At 42.4% G+C, this 20,400-nt stretch overlaps 1 long non-coding RNA gene and 1 pseudogene across 1 annotated transcript; one reads left to right on the top strand and one right to left on the bottom strand.

The window, feature by feature from the left end:
• The first annotated feature begins 11,359 nt into the window (after positions 1-11,359).
• On the top strand, positions 11,360-14,081 carry LOC147610878 (subtilisin-like protease SBT1.7 pseudogene; annotated as a pseudogene).
• Positions 14,082-16,973: 2,892 nt separating this feature from the next.
• On the bottom strand, positions 16,974-18,116 carry LOC147610879 (uncharacterized). The gene is made up of 3 exons (XR_015263864.1): positions 17,844-18,116; positions 17,528-17,656; positions 16,974-17,417 (listed from the first exon to the last, which is right to left on the bottom strand). It is a non-coding gene; the product is annotated as an uncharacterized LOC147610879 (long non-coding RNA).
• Between the last annotated feature and the right edge of the window lie 2,284 nt (positions 18,117-20,400).

Here is a 20,400-nt window from a genome sequence, read left to right on the forward strand (position 1 = left end):
ACAAAAGAGATCAAATCCAATTATGGATTTGGTAAAATCCAAGACATAGCCTTAACATCGGCGGGGGCCCCTCCATGGCCTTTGACCATAACAACTAAAGAATCACTGCACAGTTGCCAAAGGAAAAACTATCATCATGACCATCCCCTTTTGCGAACATTTTCATTTACTAACTTGATTCTTCATCCATCTAGAGGGCCTCTAGAGGATCAAAGTCATGTAACATCTACTTATAACCACCAATAAGAATACATCTACCCCTTGACAAAGTCTTCAATCCGATCATGAGGATGCGATCGACATCAGGAAGGGGAAATGCTAACACATTTTAGGGTTAACATTTTCATTTACTAACTCGATTCTTCATCCCTCTAGAGGATCAAATTCATGTAACATCTACTTATTACCACCAATAAGAATACCCCTCAACAAAGTCTTCAATCCGATCATGAGGATGTGATGATTGACATCACGAAGGAGAATGTTAACACATTTTAGGGTTAACAAAGGTCACCACACCCAAAGGTCATCACACCCAACTATATGCCAAATTATGATTAATCTACATAAAATGTCAAGGATAGATATGCCAAACTCATGTACAAACAAGCCATGAAGCAATGGTGTCCGAATCTCAAACTTGGACGGGCCACCACATAAAGGTCTGACAGATAATTAATGGTGTTTCTTCCTACCTCCAAGAGCATGTGGTAGTGAGCTAGGATGGGCTCCCTAGTGTTATAATGCGTCAATGTATTATGAGATCAAGAAATGTACAAGTAATAGACTAAATACCTTCCCGGCCATAGTTTAAGCGTGTGAACACTTATGGCCATGTATAAAAGGCAATTTCTCTCATAATGCAAGAACACTCTCCCATTGCGCAATTTCTTGCTAAACCTCTCTTTAATATTATCTCTAATGAATGCTAGTGAGTGTGTGTGAATGATATGATGTGAGAGGAGAAAGTAGTGTCCATAGTGCAACACGATGGTATGACAATACTCGCCGAGGAGAAGGCGAATGGTAAGCTACCTATGGCAATGTTGAGCTTGGAAACCTCAAGGGTTACAAGCTCAGCCATCAAAAAGATCCCCACCATGACACATTGAGGTGAGTGGTTCCCTCTTTGCTATCTCTTAGCCTGTAACACAATCTTGGCTCAAGCAAACCCAAGGTATTTTGTATTTTCTGTGTGGAATATTCTGTGTGGAATGTGAGCAAAAAGCTGAACTATATTTGAGGACAAGTTAAATTCTTGAAGTGGTTTATTGGCACAACCAATTTTTGTGGCTTCTACAACAAATAAAAGTTTTTCTTCTAGGCCAGACAACCCCTTCAAATTGGGTGCAAAAAAGAAGCACAAACATTGTCATCAAATAAGACTATGCAAGTTAAACAGGGACTGTTTAACTTGCCTAGTCAAACAAGACTATGCAAGTTAAACAGGGACTGTTTAGCTTGCCTAGTCAAACAAGACTATGCAAGTTAAACAAGGACTATTAAGCCCTTAATTGTATTACTTATGCAAAGAAGTCACTCCAATTAGTATAGGTCTTTCATAGCCCATCCCAAGAAGACTTTGTGCAAAGCAATCACTCCAATTAGTATAGGGCTTTTATGAAAAGATGCAGGGGGGAAGAGAGCTTGAGCTCTTGCAAGCACACACACACTCACAAAACCCTAATAGAGAACACACAAGGTGAGAGGCTGAATATCTTCTTCTTCTTCACTCAACACTCAACACACCATATACAAGATAAGAGTACACATAATATGAAAGGTACTCAACCAATACATACACGGGTTCTCTATAGTGTGAACCCGACTAAATGAGCTGGCGCTATAACTATGCCAGTCTCTAGAATGGCTGTCACACAACCTGTCATCCCACTGGCCGCATATCACCCAAGATCTCACCAACCATGCCAGTGGTGTAAGTGTGGGGCCTATCCCCCAGGCGGGTCATCAGTGTCCACCGCCTCACTAGACGAGCTCGATATCTCAACACTCCCCCTCGAGCTCAACTCCATCTCATGTACACCAAGCGAAGCTCTGAATCTGCGGAGCTTCTCTGTACCCAATGCTTTGGTGAAGATGTCAGCTACCTGATCCTCTGTGCTGACATAAACAAGGTCAAGGTCTCCTGCCAAGACCTTCTCTTTGACGAAGTGGTAGTGGACCTCTATATGCTTCGTACAAGCATGAAATACTGGGTTCCTGGCCAACTGTATACTGCTAATGTTGTCACAGAAAATGACAACTTGTTTATCCACTGCTAGACCCAAATCTGCAAGTAGCTTTTTCAACCAAGCTACCTCACATGCTGCGATAGCAGCTCCTCTGTACTCGGTCTCTGTACTCGATAGAGCAACTATAGGTTGCTTCTTGCTGCTCCAAGTCACAGCAGCACTTTCCAAAGAAAACATGAAGCCACTGGTAGATCTTCTGTCTGAGATACTACCAGCCCAATCAGCATCTGTGTACCCATGTACACATATCTCTGTCCCAGTCTCATAGAATAGTCCTCAATGCAAAGTAGACCTCACATACCTCAGTATGCGTCTCACTGCATCCAAATGCGGTTTTCGTGGAACTTGCATAAACTGACTCACCAACCCAACAGCATAGCTCAAATTTGGTCTAGTGATCGTCATGTAGATCAAGCTTCCTACTATGCGCCTATACATAGGAGGATCCTCCAAGATCTCTCCTGAATCTGCACTCAACTTGCCATTTTGATCCAATGGCATGGAAATAGGCTTACAACCTATCATACCATACTTGGACAACATGTCCTGCAGTAATCCAATACCATGTGGTGACCTAATCACCTCAATGCCCAAGAAATATCTGAGCTCCCCCAGATCCTTCATCTCGAACTTCTGTCTAAGCAAGATCTTTACATCAAAGATCTCTGCATCATGGTCCCTTGTAATGATCAAGTCATCTACATAGATGACTTATTGTCATCTACATAGATGACAACAAGCACAACCCCTCTATCACCATGTCTCACATACAGCGCATTGGCTACATGAAAGCCAATAGTGACAAGATATTCAGAAATCTTGTCAAACCATGCTCTTGGTGCTTGCTTTAAGCCATACAAGGCTTTCTTCAACCTGCAAACATGCTCGGGGTGACTCACATCCTCATAACCAGGTGGCTGCAACATATACACCTCTTCTTGCAAATCCCCATGCAAGAATGCATTCTTTACATCCATCTGATGTAAAGACCATTGCTTTGATGCAGCCACTGCTATCACAACTCTCACTGTTGCCATCTCGGCAACTGGGTTGAAAGTTTCCTCATAATCAATGCCATATGTCTGCGCATATCCTTTGGCTACCAATCTAGCCTTGTACCTGTTTATGCTTCCATCACTGTTATGTTTTACTTTGTACACCCACTTGCATCCAATGGCTTTCTTGCTTTCAGGCAATTGCACTAAATCCCAAGTCTCATTTCCATATAGTGCATCCATCTCCTCATCCATAGCTTTCTCCCAACACACATTTTCAACAGCCTCATCAATGCATGTGGGCTCAACAACCTGCACAACCTTTGCCATATATCCATAGTGATGTGCCACATAACCATCATAGGTAAATCTCTGCACAAGATTTTTCACTCTCCCAGATCTTCGCAGCTTTTCATTCATGGCTTCCATAGCCTTCTTTACACCAGGTGTTCTCATAGCTGGGATCCCAAGCTCCTCATCAAGGCTCATATCTGAACCACTAGACTCTCCACCATCAACATGAGAATGCCCTGCAGAAATGTCAGGCATACCAAGGGGCTCAACCACTTTCTCTTTCCCTTTACGTGATGTACTAATCACATTTGCAGGACTGGTATTATGACGCAGCCTACCACTCCATGGTCTAACAATAGACCCACTAGATGAGGACTCTCCTGGTCCACTCACAGACTGTGATTGCTAACCTGCATTCTGTGCAACCACACTTCCACTCACATCAGCTCCAATAGCTTCTTTTTCAACAGCATACCAGCTGCTCATCTCATAAAAAATAACATCCCTGCTTACCCTCAACTCACGTGTAGCAGGGTTATAACACCTGTATCCCTTTTGCTCAAGAGAATATCCAATAAACACACATTTTTCAGCTTTTGGATCCAGCTTAGTTCTCAGCTCATCTGGCACATGCACATACGCAATGCACCCAAAGACTTTCAGATGAGACAAATCTGGTTTTCTGCCAGTAAACCTCACCTCTGGAGTTACATCATGTATGGCTGCAGTTGGAGTCCTCTTCATGATATATACTGCTGTAGAAACAGCCTCAGCCCAATAGCTATGCGGCATATTTTTCTCTTCCATCAATACTTGCGCAATCTCAACAATGTGCCGGTTTTTCCGCTCAGCAACTCCATTTTGCTGCGGAGTATATCTGCATGTAAACTGTCTCTAGATACCATTCTTCTTCAAAAATTTAGAGAACTCATTGGAGAAGTACTCTCCCCCTCCATCTGACCTTAGGCACTTTATATATTTCCCTGTTTACTTTTCAACCAAAACTCTGAAATTTTGAAAGTGAGTGAACACCTCACTCTTCTCCTTCATGAAATATACCCACACTTTCCTTGTGTGGTCATCAATAAAAGTCACATAGTACCTACAGCCTCCCATAGATATGGTCTTCGTAGGACTCCATACATCTGAATGCATAACATCTAGTGCATTTCTGCTCACATATCTGTTACGTGGAAACACATGCTTTGTTTACTTCCCAAATTGGCATGCTTCACATATTTTCTGCATACCTTCCACTTTAAATTTTGGCAGCCCTGTCACAATTCCCTTAGTCTGCATAGACTTCAATCTCTGCACATTCACATGTCCAATCCTTTTATGCCAAAAGTTTGTGTCTGCAACAATTCTTGGACCATTTGCAAACATCGCAGCACTCATTTCAGGCATGTCTACATTCAACGTAAACATTCTGCCCACTCTGTTGCCTTTTGCAACCAACCTGCACTTGTCTTTGAAGTCTTCGACATAACAACCATCAGGGTTAAACCGAACCTGCAAACCCTGCTCAATCATCTGGCCAACTGAAACCAGATTCTTTGTTATGTTCGGAACGTGAAGTACATCTGCAAGGTACTTCACTTTGCCATCCTGCATAGACAATGGCACATCTCCAACATGGGCAATTGGATGAGCAGTGTTATCCCTTGTTTCCACAAAACCTGGTCTTTCCGGGTTTTTCATCTCCTTGAACCACTCCCCATGACTCGTCATGTGGTTCGAAGCACCTGAATCCACATACCACACATCATCTTTTTGTGCTGCTTCAACATTTTCAGACATGGCATTCACAACATGCTGCATAACAAACAACCTTTAATTATCCTCATTATTTCTGCTTGAGGATGCATAGTTGTTTTGCTGCACTTTCCCATTTTGCATGTCAGTCTGCTTTTTATAACATTCTGCCTGCACATGTCCAAGCTTACCAGCATTCACATGCATCATTATATTGCCTTCACCAATTTTCACCGCCTCGTTGACTCCCCCTGCCTCTGAATTTGCCGTGTTGTTGTGTATTCTGGGACTATTGTTGTTGCTGCTGCTGTCCATAATTCTGATTACCTGTTCGGCCACCTCCTTGACCGCGTCCATGGCCTCCTCTACCTCGTCCTCTTCTTCCTGAACTTGTGTAGAAGGCCTGTTGCTCCGAACTGTTTTTGGTTTGTGAAGACTGTTGGTCTTCACCCAAGCTCTTCTCTTCTATAATCAGCATAGACACCAAATCTGTAAAGTTGGGAATGTTTGTCCGAGTCTGAATAGACGTCTTGAACGCCTTGTATTGTGGCCCGAGACCACGTAGACAAACTTCCACCTTGTCATCATCATCTACTGACACACCAATAGATGCAAGGGATTCCACAATACCCTTTATCTTCAACGCATAGTCATTCACAGACATGCTCTTTTTCTCCACAGTATGAAGTTCATTCTTCAACTGTATCTTACGTGCCTTGGTATTTGTTTCATAGAGCTTTACCAAGGTATCCCACGCCTCCTTGGGGGACTTGGCATCCTGAATGTGCCCAATCATGGTGTCCTGTATACTAATGGAGAGCCAATACATAACTTTCCTGGCTCCCTGGTTCCAGTCTTTAAACTCTTTCACATCTGCAGAGCAGTCGGATTTATGTCCCGGTATCTCCGGTGCCTCTTCATGCTCACCTTCTATGTAGTCCCAATAGCCCTTTCCCATCAGGAAATTTGTCAACCTGAACCTCCAAGCATGGAAGTTATTCTTGTCAAGCTTCTCAGCCACAATCTGAGTTATCCCATCATTTGACATCTTGCCAAACACACAATTTTATCAGAAACTGCACTCTGGTTTTTCTGCACAAACTGTTGTATTTTCTGCACAACGGTACTGTAGTACTCTCAAATGTCACAACCAGTGACTTCAATGTGCATACATACACCCAATGGCAACTGTTGACCTCTTGCAGCACCCACAGTGTCTGCACAGTCAATCTGTCTTCCTGCAGTTCTTAAAACAGAGTTCTGCAGAGAATCGATGACTTATCCGTAGTGCTCGAAATCGCCTGCTTTCTGAAAAACGGAGGTTCAGACGTGCCCGAAACGCGTTTTCGTCCCAGAAAATTCTGTCCAATAGGTTCTGTCCAATAGGACAGTATAGTTGCCCTATAGCTTTACTCCCGCGAAGAAAGCTCCTCAATCAGAGATCGTTTGCCGGTGCCTCCCGTAGAGCTCCCGACAAGGGTGTAGTCACCCACCAACACAAATAGGGAAGAGTAGTTGAAGCTCTTACTCTCGTATCGCTTCCTGTGGTTCTCTTGCTTGCAGCTCAACCCTTAGTAAGAACCAGGCTCTGATACCATGAAAAGATGCAGGGGGAAAGAGAGCTTGAGCTCTTGCAAGCACACACACACACTCACAAAACCCTAATAGAGAACACACAAGGTGAGAGGCTGAATATCTTCTTCTTCTTCACTCAACACTCAACACACCATATACAAGATAAGAGTACACATAATATGAAAGGTACTCAACCAATACATACACGGGTTCTCTATAGTGTGAACCCGACTAAATGAGCTGGCACTATAACTATACCAGTCTCTTGAATGGCTGTCACACAGCCTGTCATCCCACTGGCCGCATATCACCCAAGATCTCACCAACCATGCCAGTGGTGTAAGTGTGGGGCCTATCCCCCAGGCGGGTCATCAGTGTCCACCGCCTCACTAGACGAGCTCGATATCTCAACATTTCATAGCCCAACCATCCCAAGAAGACTTTGTGCTTGTCAAAATTGCATTTATATAGGTAAATTAATCAAGCTACAATAGTCATAGTATGTGTATCTAATTAATTAATTAATTGAAGCTTGATTGGTGTTTAATCATAGCAATTAAAGCTACAGGCGTTGAGCATATCTGAAGGCAATTCTTCTTCAATAAACGAGACTTAATTTGGTGTTGTATTCATGGAGTAATTATAGCTCAACTATCTAAATTTTTTCCTCCTTTAATTTAGCTTGAGGGATTCGCTTTAAGAATATGTGAAATAGCACGAGAGTTCAACAAAAGGAGTTTTTTAATTTCTTTTTTAAAGATATATTTATAGAAATATATTTACATAAGTAAAAGGATTTTGAAAAAAAAGTTGTAAGCTTATAAAGAAAAAGGGTTCATTTTAGTTTGATCAAATTCATAAATAAGGGATTTTATATATTGGCCTTGAATGCACATGGTTTTATATAGTGACCTCCTCGAGCAATTTAGGAAGTAAAAGTAACTTTTTTCATTAAAAGAAGAGTCAATACAGTAACTCTAAGGTGTTAAGGGCTATTGTTAAAATTAGGCTTAGTGGATTTTTTGAGCAAAGTAACTTTGTGGGTTCTCATATTGTACATGCTCTAAGGTTATATAGAGTAACTCTTACCTCATCTTGCATCTTCTGTGTAAAAGATTCTGTGATGTGTCAGTGACAATGCCTAGATTTTTACACACTAAAAACAAAGCCCAAATTGCATTGTCCAAAGGTTCAAAGATAATTTTCAAGGCCAAAGCAAAGACAAATTACCTAGGGTGGTCAAAGTTCATGTGCACACAACTTCATTTATTTGGTAAAGGGGTACTTAAGTATAGTGTCTCTGGTGAAAGACAAGCTCTATTGTACAATCCTTTAGTTATAAAGGGCTTTCCTATTCTCATTAGGTTACACTGTGTGTGAGGTTGAGTACCATGGCAAATATGGTGGGAAATTTTTTTGATAAGTCAACAAGTTTGATGGAACTTAGTACCATACATGGTGCATTAACATGCACATGTGTCTTGTAGAGAAAGATATGTGGGGTGTGGTCAGTGGCATTGAAAAGAAGCCAAATAGAGACCCATATGTTATTACCAAATGGACCAACCTAGACTCCAAGACCTTATCCCTCATCATTTATGAACTAAATAATAGCCAAATTCATCATGTGAGATCAACAAAGACTTCTAATAAAGCTGGGCTTAGGCTCAAATCCATTTTTGGACAAACCAATGTCACTGCCAGGTTCTTCTTAAGGAAAAAACTTTATAGGATGGAAAAGGATGACAAAACTAGTATTTCTTCTCATGCCACTGATATTATATGAATGATCTATCAACTAAGTGGTGCAGGTGTCAACATTGATGAAGAGGAGGCAAATCTATGTGTTTCTTTATAGCATGCATCCATGTCATGCATCCATGTTATGAGCAATGTGTTTTCGGTGACTTCTGCCCTCAGAGGAAACTTGTATGGAGGGTTCCAAGGCTTCAACATAAGTTCCAGTAGAGCATGCCTATATAGCCACAATCAAGGACAAAGAGAAGAAGACCAAGCCTCCTTCCTCTTGCTACTATTCCAAGAAGAAGGGATCATCATCAAGGATTGATTAAAAAGGAATAAGGATGAAGAGGAGAAAGAGAAGGGTAAGATAAAGCATCCACATAACAAAGTGGTCAACTTTTTTGACACATTATTCTAGCATTTGCTATTATGGCATTTCATAGTTTGTGGGGCATTTTCTAGTGTTAGAATTTAAGTGATCTAGCATCCATCCTTAGTGCAAAACTTAGTGGTACCTTAGAATGCTTTGTCCTAAGGTTAGAAGGCTCATTTACTAGAGTTATTGGGTGTAGGTCTAGTAGGTACATTCCCTTGATGTAGCATCACCTTTTAAGGTTAGAAGGCTCATTTACTAGAGTTATTAGGTGTAGGTCTAGTAGGTGCATTCTACTTTGAGTGGTGTGCTTCCATCTATCTCTAATTGCTTGTTGCATCTATGTGTATGTTGCTACTTTGATCTCCACTCCAACATCAATAAAGGCGACATGGTTTTGTTTTACAATACAAGGAATAAAGAGATCAATAAAGGTGACATGGTTCTTTTGTATAATGTGTGGAATGGGAAACATAAATTGAGATGCAAAGTACCGAGACCCTTTACAGTGTTTGAGATGGTTCTTTTGTATAATGTGTGGAATGGGAAACATAAATTGAGATGCAAAGTACCGAGACCCTTTACAGTGTTTGAAATTGTCATAAGGATCATTGAGGACTAAACCTTTGATGAAGTGAAAATTGAACGATATTTCAGTGGGACTAAGCTAAAGCTCACTAGTTGAAGAAAATGACGAAAAGAAAAAGGAGCTAGAGCTCAAAAAGAAAGCTTTAAAAAAGTCAAAGCCACCAAGGAAGAGGGGCTTCGTGGATGTTTGAACCTCTTTGGAAATTAATATGGCATCAACCAAAGTCCTCGAGAAAGATGACACAGTCATGAAATCACCTAAGGTCACATAGGTCATTGAAGTGTGCACTTCTAGACTTGCGAGTCATAGTCTCATGCCAGACTTGGTGTAAGATAGGAAAGCGCTTATTGTTAGAAACTCAAGCATGTGCTATATCCTTTGATGCCACGATTGTCTCTAAGCATGTCTTTTGAAACCTGGTAAGATAGAAAAGCATCAACCAATAGAAAATCAAGCATGTGTTGTATCCTTTGATGCCACAATTGTCTCTAAAAATGTAGGCTGAGCAAGCCTCAACTTTGACCTCATCTTTGAACTCATCTTTGAAGCGTGACCCCATTATTAAATTTACAATATAGAATTTTGACTATTTATTTTTAATTGAGAAGGCATAATGAAGGACTCTTTAAAATTAAGCTTCTTAAGGGGCAAATTTTTTCATACTCTTATACTATGTAGGCTCATTGAGGTGGGCCCCACTAAGGTGGGTCATTCTAGAAGTTGAGACTCATTCTTTTTTTTGAAACAATATTTATGATGCATAACATCACTAATTGCAACCATATGGAAATTAATAATGGAACATTATTTTATACTATTGTGATGTCACGCATGTTTGCTTATGCATATTAGGCTAGACATGACAATGGTAATAAAGTGCAACTTTTTCAATAAACAAGACCTAAGAGATGCTAGGCATGTGCTTGGTCCATGTCTTGTTGTAGTTGTGGTTATGTTTGCAGATCTTATGGGGATCTAGCTCATGGCTATCTACCATGGTAACGTATACTTGATTCAAGCAATGTTTATCATGTATAGGGTTTTTGAGCAAAAACCTCCAAGGGAAAGAAATAGTTAAATGAAAGTTATTCTTACCATTGATATGTTAGAACATCTCAAATGATTTTATAGATTTTCCAAGGATATAAATGGGCTAGTTAATTATGTTGGCCTTGCACTTTATGAGCTACATTTATGTATTGAAGTCTCCGTTGTTATATTTGGTGTGGGTAAAAGAAATGCAAATACAATATTTAATGCTTTCAAATGATTTGAATTTTTTTAATTGTTGAGAACAACAAATGTTAGATGCTTAATGCTAAAATATAAAGCTCTTTTTTTTTGGGGGGGATCTTTGTGCTCGTGTGTGTGTGTGCGCTTTTCATACCACCGTCACAACAGCCAGCAGGTTTTGAACCCAACACCTTATATGCATGGGACTTCAACACCTTACCGCTAGGCTGTGTCTCCATTAACAAATATTGAGCTCTTTAAAAGCCTTCAAGCTTTTGCCTAGGTTATTAGAATGTTCTTTATGTTGATAATATGGGCCTAATTGATGTGAGGGGTTTTTGGTGCAAATTTTAAAAGATAATGAATTTTTGTGGGAATGTGGGCTACGTTAGATTTTGCAAGGGGAATTTGTAATCTTGCAAAGAATAAGGTTAATGCCCTGCCACGTGGCACTAAGGAGACAAGCTTGTCCTTCATTACGACCAAAACGAGGGAACGGCATATGCCGGCCGCTCTGGAGTTGCAAAAATGTTAGCCGGCGAGGGGCGGGGCGGCGGAGATGGCAAGGAAGTTGGCGTTTGAGGTCGTCCATGAGAATAAATTGGAAAGGCAGGCTGGCTGTGCTAGTAGCAACTGGGCTAAGGTTAATTCCACAGCCACAATGGCCGCTCTACTGTGCCTTTGCATGACCACTGTTGCCATCCTTTCCGCCGCAGCCACCGCCTCCTCCGCTGCTCTTGAAACGTATCTTGTCCATGCCCCAGCCCATGCAAAGCCTTCCCTATTTGCCTCTCACCATGAGTGGCACTCCTCCCTCCTCAAAGCTGCCACAGGCGGCGCTTCCACAGAAGAGCGCATGCTCTACTCCTACGACACCACCTTCCAAGGCTTCGCAGCTCGCTTGACGGCCCAGGAAGTCGCAAAGCTGCAGTTGCAGGACGGGGTGTCCATGGCCATAAAGGACCGCCCGGCGCAGCTTCACACTACCCGGACGCCAGCCTTCTTGGGGCTGAACTTGTCGTCGCAGTGGGGGCTTTTGGCGGCGGCCAAGCAAGGCCAGGATATCATAGTGGGCGTCCTGGACACCGGCATCTGGCCGGAGCGGCCGAGTTTCAGCGATGACTCTGCCTTCTCCGACATCCCGAGCCGGTGGAAAGGCAAGTGCGAGTCAGAGCCAAGTTTCAACGCCTCGCTCGTATGCAATCGGAAGCTCATCGGCGCCCGCGCATTCTACAAAGGCTACGAGTCTGCCAGTGGGCCAATCAACGAAACCTCAGAGTACAAATCCACCCGCGACAACGAAGGCCATGGTACTCACACTTCCTCCACCGCCGCAGGCAACACCGTCGCCAACGCTAGCCTCCAGGGCTTCGCCGCCGGCACCGCCTCTGGCATGGCCCCTTTGGCCCGTCTCGCCATGTACAAGGTCTGCTGGGCTACCGGCTGCTACAACTCCGACATTCTTGCCGGATTTGAGGCTGCCATCTCCGACGGCGTCGACGTCATCTCTCTCTCTGTGGGTAATGATGCCGTCGACTACTACGAAGACGTGATCGCCGTCGGCGCTTTTGCGGCTGTAGCAAACGGCATCATCACGTCTTGCTCCGCGGGCAACGCAGGTCCGGGCAGCAGAACCGTCATCAATGTGGCGCCGTGGATTTTCACAATTGCTGCAAGCTCTGTGGACAGGGATTTCCCAGCTCCAGCAGTGCTGGGAAACGGGCAAAGCTACCGTGGGGAGTCTCTCTACAGTGGCGGGGATGGTCAGGGAGAGCAGCAAATGCCGCTGATTTACGCCGGTGAGGCGGTAGCGGCGGGCGGCAATGCGACGAAGGCAAGGTTCTGCGGGGATCCAAGCCTGCTGGATTCTAATCTAGTGATGGGAAAGGTGGTGCTGTGCGACAGGGGGGGTGGATACTCCCGTGTCGGGAAAGGGTATACGGTGAAAGAGGCGGGAGGTGCCGGAATGATTCTGGGCAACGACGAATTGAGCGGCGAAGAGCTTGTCGCTGACAGCCACATTCTACCAGCCACCATGGTAGGCCACTTAGAGGCGGTAGCAATCAAGGAATACATGAACTCAACAACCAATGCAACAGTGCAGATAGATTTCCAAGGAACTCAGCTAGGCATAAAGCCTGCGCCAGTGATGACTGCTTTCTCTTCCAGAGGCCCCAACCCCATAACGCCGGAGATTCTCAAGCCCGACATAACCGCCCCTGGGCTCAACATCCTCGCCGGCTGGACTGGCTTTGTTGGCCCAACAGGACTCCCACAAGACACCAGAGACGTTGATTTCAACATCATCTCCGGCACGTCCATGTCGTGCCCCCACGTCGCCGGCATCACTGCCCTCCTGAAAGCTGCGCACCCCACCTGGAGCCCAGCGGCTATCAAGTCCGCCCTCATGACAACCGCCAGGTCCGTCGACAATACCGGCAAGACCATCACCGATAGCTCGACGGGAAGCGCTGCCAATCCTACAGTTTATGGCTCCGGCCATGTAAACCCTAATGGGGCGCTTAATCCCGGCTTGGTTTACGACATAACCACCCAAGATTACATCGACTTTCTATGCAGTCTAAACTACACAGGAAGCATGATGAGCGTCTTTGCAAGCCAATACAATTGCAGCAGCAGCGGCAGCAAGCCGGGCGACCTCAACTACCCTTCATTCAGTGCTGTCTATATTCAGAAAGAGAGCAGCCAATACACGGGAACCTTCTCCAGGACTGTCACCAACGTTGGCCCTCCCAACTCCACGTACACTGTTTCCGTCACACCGCCCATGTACGTCAACGTTTCCGTCGAGCCGTCCACGCTCTCCTTCCAGTCTCGATACCAGAAGCTCTCCTACTCGGTCTCCTTCAGCGCTGGCATGCTTGGCTTTATTCCGGAGGGGGACCAGGAGGCTTGGTCATTCGGCTCTCTTGCATGGTCCGATGGTCACCACACAGTGAACAGTCCAATCTCCTTCATGTGGCTGACTGCTTGAACATCACAGTTAGCAGCCCTAGAGAGAAGCAGACTTATAATCTTTTCATAATAATTACAACGCTCCTTAGCTTTTCAAGATAAACATTACTATATACTTCATTTCTCCATGCAAAGCTCTACTTCATTCCTCCATCCAAAGCCACTTGACCAATGCAATGTGGCCCTAACCAAATGAGTGGGTTCATGATTAGACCAATATGCAAATAATTTATCCATCCTTATCTTGTAGCCTGTTGGTCCAAATATGATCAATTATGATATTGGCATTCCTTCAAGAGCATGTGCATATAAAAGTTTTTCATAAATAGTGTTGTGTTGATGTTTACTTAGATTACCCCCTAGGTAAATAGGAAATTCTTTGTTTGTTTTTTTTAATAAATCTTTTTTTTGTTTGATTTGCTCATGCATGTGCATAGTGTTTCAACGGATAAATGCCTCTCGTATCTGGAGGTTCATAAATATGTTAGATATCAGTGCTCCACCCTCATATTGTAATGTCTAGGCATCAACTAGCCCATGTATGTACGTGGCACATCGTGGGGAGTAGCCATGGTTGGGTAACCTGCACACCCAACATCGTACACAAGATAGTGGTCTTGGAGGGTAGATAGTGTAGAGACAACTTAGATTCAACACACCGGCAAACAGGTTACATGCTCAAGGGGTTTTTTATCTCCACCATCATAGTCCACACATAAGGTCGGTACACCTTACTCCTAAACACATTATCCAAGGTTATGGGGCTCAAATCGGCACTCATATGGTTATGAATGGGCTCCAAAGCTGCGACATGGAATGATCATTTTAACATAGTTTGCACCTATGACACATTGACCATAGAGGGCCATCCGGGTTAATGTGATTCATGTATGTTGTTTGGTTAGTACCACCCTCTCACTAGTTATTTATTATATTATTGCACCCTAGATTCCATTAATATGGTTCAACAATAGGACCTAATAATTCAAGATACCTTACGGTCTATGGAAGAGATGCAAAATCAAAATTTGGATTTGGGATACTTCTTCTCAGGGTTCGAGTGGGGATGGAAGGCATTTAAGTGGTTTGGTGAAGAGCAATGTGATTAAGGATGGAAGGCATTTAAGTGGTTTGGCGAAGAGCAATGTGATTAAGGATGATCACATTAATGAGCTCAAGAGCAAAGGCTTATGTTTTAAATGTGGGGAGAATTGGAGCAAGGATCACTATAAGGCATACAAGGCAAAGAAGCTACTTTGAGCATGATTCTCACATAACAAGATGATGAAGGACTTAAGGATGATGCTGAAAATTTTGTGGATTGTAATGAGTATGAGGATGATCATGAGCTTAGTGGGGAGTTTCCGATGGAATCCATGATGGGGATTATGATGATGGATTGATTACCCACTACCATGTTTGTTACAGATTCATCAAGGCGTAATGCTACCTTGTGTATATTCTCTTATGATGGCTATTCTAGTTGCAAAGCTTCAGTAAATGGAAGAGTGGCACATGTATTGGTGGATAGTGATAGGATGCATAGTTTTTTGAAATCGGAAGTCATTGTACAACCTCAAGTTGCATCGTATGGATTTGTCCTCTTTGTTTATGGTTCATGTGGAAAATGAAGCAAAGGAGGTTTGTACAATGATTGGCAATGATGTGGATGTTATATTCTTTAATGATTACATATACAATGATGATTTACTAGTGTTAGACATGGGGCTAATAGACATTGTGTTGGGTTGCAATTAGCTATCCACACATGGTACTTTCAACATGAATTTGTAGCAAGGTTTCATGATATTTATGCATGAAGAAGGTTGTGTTACATTGAAGGGATCTTGCACCACTACAAGCTGCCTAAATTTCAACATTTAATATGATGAAAATGAACTGAAATGAAAATACACGAATGTACATATGCATGTCAGTGCGCCCATTGATATTGAATCGTTGATATATTCGTCCAAAAAGTCATCGAAAAGAACGTCGAAAATAGCTATCGGAACAGATGTCTAAATATGTGTCTATATACCTGTCTAGATCCTAGTCTAAAAAACGTTTTATTTATTGCAAAGAATGCAAGCAAGAGTGGACTATGGTGGATCAAACACAAGAATCAACATATAGTAGAGCAAGTAATTAGAAGATGATTTAGATGAGATTAGTGAACAATTAATCTAATAGGATAATGTAGGCATGGATACTCAAAAACCAGTCATTTCTCATTAGGCCAATGCCTCAATTTATAGGTTTTACATCCACAGATGCCAAGCATCAAATCCTCGGGGGGTGCACCCTCAAAAATCCTGTGTATCACGTGCATTCAAAGGTATAATTTAAAACCCCTCTGTAACCTCTTTTGCCTATTTTATGCATACCTCCTGTTACTTTTCTGGTATATTATAATAAACCTCCTGTATTTTTAAAATATTAATCTTATACATTTTTTCCCCCTCCTATAAAATTAAAATTTAAAGATTTGAAGTCCTTGAAAAGGATGCTTATGAGATGGAGTTGACCACAAGAATAATTAATGTGGCTAGTTGGAACCTTACACGACCATATGTTATCACCCATACACATGGGCTACCATAATTGGCAACTTTATAAACCACCATCTACTAATTAAGCATAACACTTTAGGATATTTCTAAAATTATGTGCTTTTGGATATTTATAGTTAGCATAAGAAAAAGCCATCGTATCTCAATTAATAAGACTTGAGTCTCCTAATCAATAAGTTAGGGAGAAATATGTTCATGTGGCATGGTTTGTAGCTCTTACCCTCATAGGATACCATTGTTAAGTGAATGGGGAGAAAGGAAAGTCTACTTGGAGAGATAGAGGATTCAAGAGAGAGAATTAAGGAGGAGAGAGGGCTTGTCGATTGTAAAAACTGATACAAAGTGAGGTCTTGTCTCCCAATGCAATCACCTATCCATGCTTCTTGAAGGGTTGTACATCATGCAAACAGCATGCAAACAGCTAATAGGTGCACCATGCAAGCAGCCAAAAGGGTCATCAAACATTTATTATGAGCTTGTCTCCCAATGCAGTCACCTATGCTTACATATTGAAGGGATGTGCATCAGTAGGAAATAGGGGCATCATCCAATCACCTATGCTTGCAATCTTAAGGGGTATGCATCATTAGGGTAAACAAATTCTTGTGTTAAAATATTGTGCTAGGCAATGCTCTTATATGGACATGTAAGTGGTGCTCTTTCAAAAAGAATCCAAGAACCATTTCTGCACACCATAAGCTTTTGCAAGAACCACTTACTACAAAGTAAAAGAAACTGACATTTTTCCCTTTGACATGAATGAGAAGCACTCACCTTTCTAAGATTCTTGCAGCATTGGGCGAGTGCCACCGGCACAAAGCTCTCTATGGATGTGCATGTCTTTATGTCTAGCTCCACTAAACGTTGGCAGCCCTTGGCCACAGATGCCATACCAAAGGATGACACTTTCATCCTACCACGAACCTCTAAAACTCCCAAATCTGGAGTTGAGCAATGAGAGTATCAGTGATGTTTGTGCAGAATTATACATTGAGCGCCTTCAAGTTCGTGTATCCTTAGCAGATAGCAGCAATGCCTCTGTCGGTGATCTTAATACACCTAAGAAGGAAGAAGAAAATTCGGTAATCAGGAGAGCTCTCCCACATACACAAGGTTTGCAATGGAAAACCCAGTAACAAAACAACAAGCACATTCATCGGATGAAATACCTATAAACATCCATCTCTCCAAGATTGGAGCAGCTAGATGCAATGTGATCAGCCCATCATCTTGGATGCCTTCACAAAATCCTAGCTTTAGTTTTCTCAAATATCTGCACTTTGCCATCGACATCAGTCCTGCAAAGCAATAAGATGAACTTTTAGTCTCGATAACAATATGCAGCACTAAGAAATTATATTGTCATCTCTACAATGCATATGGGTGCATAGTGAGAATCGCTTGCATCGTTGATACTTCTGTCGGTCAGATCCAACTCTTAAACATTTTAAGCCCTTACTTTGATAGTTGGGAGCATGACTCAACCTTTGAGCTAAGAAGGGCTTTGTAACAAGTGGCAATGAACGACACCCCTACATCCACCCCCACTAAGCAGCAGCACACGTGACGTCGATGCTCTGCAAGCTAGAGCAGCCAATCACTACCGCTGAGACACCAACATCTTAACAACCTTGCATTTGATCAAGCTCAACTGCAGCAAACTCATACAACACTTCCCAGTCAGCCCCAAGTCAATCCACTCCCATCACAACCATCAGATCTCACAAACCATAAACTCTTGAGGCTGCAAAAGCTCTACAGCAAAGGATCTGTCACCTGCACAATGCAACAGCCAAAAGCTCCAACATGCATATCATTTACTGGGTGATAACACTCCTTGATTGTAAAAGCCTACGATGCTGAAGCACCCCACGTACCAGGAAACAATACGAGAGCACTATGTTTTGTAGAGGAAAATCCCTCTTTGCTAAGCCCATAATTCCTGAGTGGCTGATCCCTTGGCACTTTGACACATCTAGTGTATGTAAACAAGCCTTGTCAGCATATATTTCCTATACAAACTTGAATGCCAATGTATCAAAGCCATCTTGAAAAGCTAGGCTGCCTTCTATATTATGTAGCATTGTGCGAACAAATTGAATGAGTGATTTAGTCTAGATTCCATACTAGGTAAAATATTTCTGAAGAGGCTAGATCTTACATTTGATTGGTTGCACTTCCTTCATCATAGTATTTGTACATGTTAATTATGCACAAAACAAAATGTAAAGTAAACCTGTAGTGATTTGCTTGCTTTGTTAAGATGGGCCAGATCCTCATCATCCACACAGATGCATGTCGTCAGACTCAACTTCACAAGATATTTGAGTTTCAAAATTGTAGAAAGCTAGGTACTTGTTACTTGCAAGAGTTAAATTGCATGTCAGACATGGACTTGCAAACACATCATGGCTCCCATTAGAAGTGTATGGATCAGAGCAAGCTCAAAGCCACAATGCATCAAGGTGATGCAGTTTTTTCCTAAAAAGAAGATCATTCTATTAAAAAAACACCTAGGGCCACAAGCCCTAAGGAAAAATACAAGGTGGTGGGGTTACAATAGAGGCATGTAGCCAAAAGGTATTTAAAAAAAGGCAGAAAAAGGGACCAATACATGTATGTCATGACCCATAAAGCCTCTGCCCAATCATGATTATACATGGCTTTACATCAAAGGAGGCTGTTATGACCTCATTTGGTTCCCCAGATGGGGTTTGGATTCACCTGAACAATATAAAAATCTTGATGGCAAAGCATCTGCTTAGGAATCATCAAGTTCCATGGCATGACCACATGCATACCTTGAGAGTGCTCATCTGAACAAACACATACATCAGAATGCTCACTGAAACAACACATCCTAGGAAAAGCACCATGTGCACATGGAGGCCCTTGTGTTGCATCCGTGAAAGTAGTCTAAAGCTTCCTCAATCTGCCCCTTTGGGCATATTCTCTAAGTATTGCACTCTAAAAGAATACGTCTGGCATGAGGCCCTTGATTTGCACCTATTGGAAACAGTCCAAAGCTTCATCACCCTGCCCCTATTGGCGGCATAACCTGCAATTACTACATTCTAAGAGACTATGTCGTCCCGAACTAGAAGCTCATCAAGAAAATAAAGGTAATTACATCTGGAGAGATGCCCTTGTGTTGCATCCATTGTTGAGAACAGTCGAACGCTTCCTCAGTATGCCCTCCAGATGCCCTGCATCCATTGAAAACAATCCAAAAGGGCTAGGAATGGCCATCCCCTGTGACTATGCCCTCCTCCTCTGCTCCATAGCTATATCATAACAAATCTGGCTAGACTCCATAAGAAGATCAGCAGCTACATCTAGCAAGTCATCTGAATTAATCTAGTCCCTCTGCCAAAGAGTCAAAATCACATCTCTAGTCCCCTGTAACTGAAATTATCAGGAATTCTGCAAGATCTGCGAGGGCAATAAGAGTCAAGATCCTATAAGATCAAATGAACCGGTGCATGATCCGAGAAAGTGGTGCCTGCCTGAATGCATACACGGCCACCTCAAGATTGTTGAAATCACCTCAAGATTAACTTTGAATCAGGGTATGGGTTTTGGAAAAAACCTATTTAAAGCTATCGTGACCTCGAAACCTTAACTTTTGGGGAGGTGACTACGTGGGCATGTTATTCCTTGTGTGAATGTCATGTATACCAAGTTTGATTACATTTGCAGTATGAAAACCATGAAAACGCTTAGGGTCAGTAATTTTGGAAGCTTCTTTCTCGCTATTTGGTCAAAATTTAATCTCTCTGCAATAGATGAGTGGATTTTGATGGTCTATGGCTCTAAGAATTGTAATTAAAGGCTAAAAACACAATATGTAATGGTTTATCTTTGGTCAAAGGCCTATAGCTCTGTTTTGACTTTTTGAACCGTCGATCAACTTTTGATCAAATTGTTATAACTTGCTCAAAACAAGTCCAAATTGGTACATCTTTATATGCTCATGTTTAGCATGTTAAGAACTATCCACTCATCATGAGAAATCTGAATTCCAAGATGTTTTGCTCAATTT

This window comes from Cibotium barometz, chromosome 48 (genome assembly GCF_041138505.1).
Source record: "Cibotium barometz isolate CiBa-2024 chromosome 48, ASM4113850v1, whole genome shotgun sequence".
NCBI classification, from domain to species: Eukaryota; Viridiplantae; Streptophyta; class Polypodiopsida; order Cyatheales; family Cibotiaceae; genus Cibotium; species Cibotium barometz.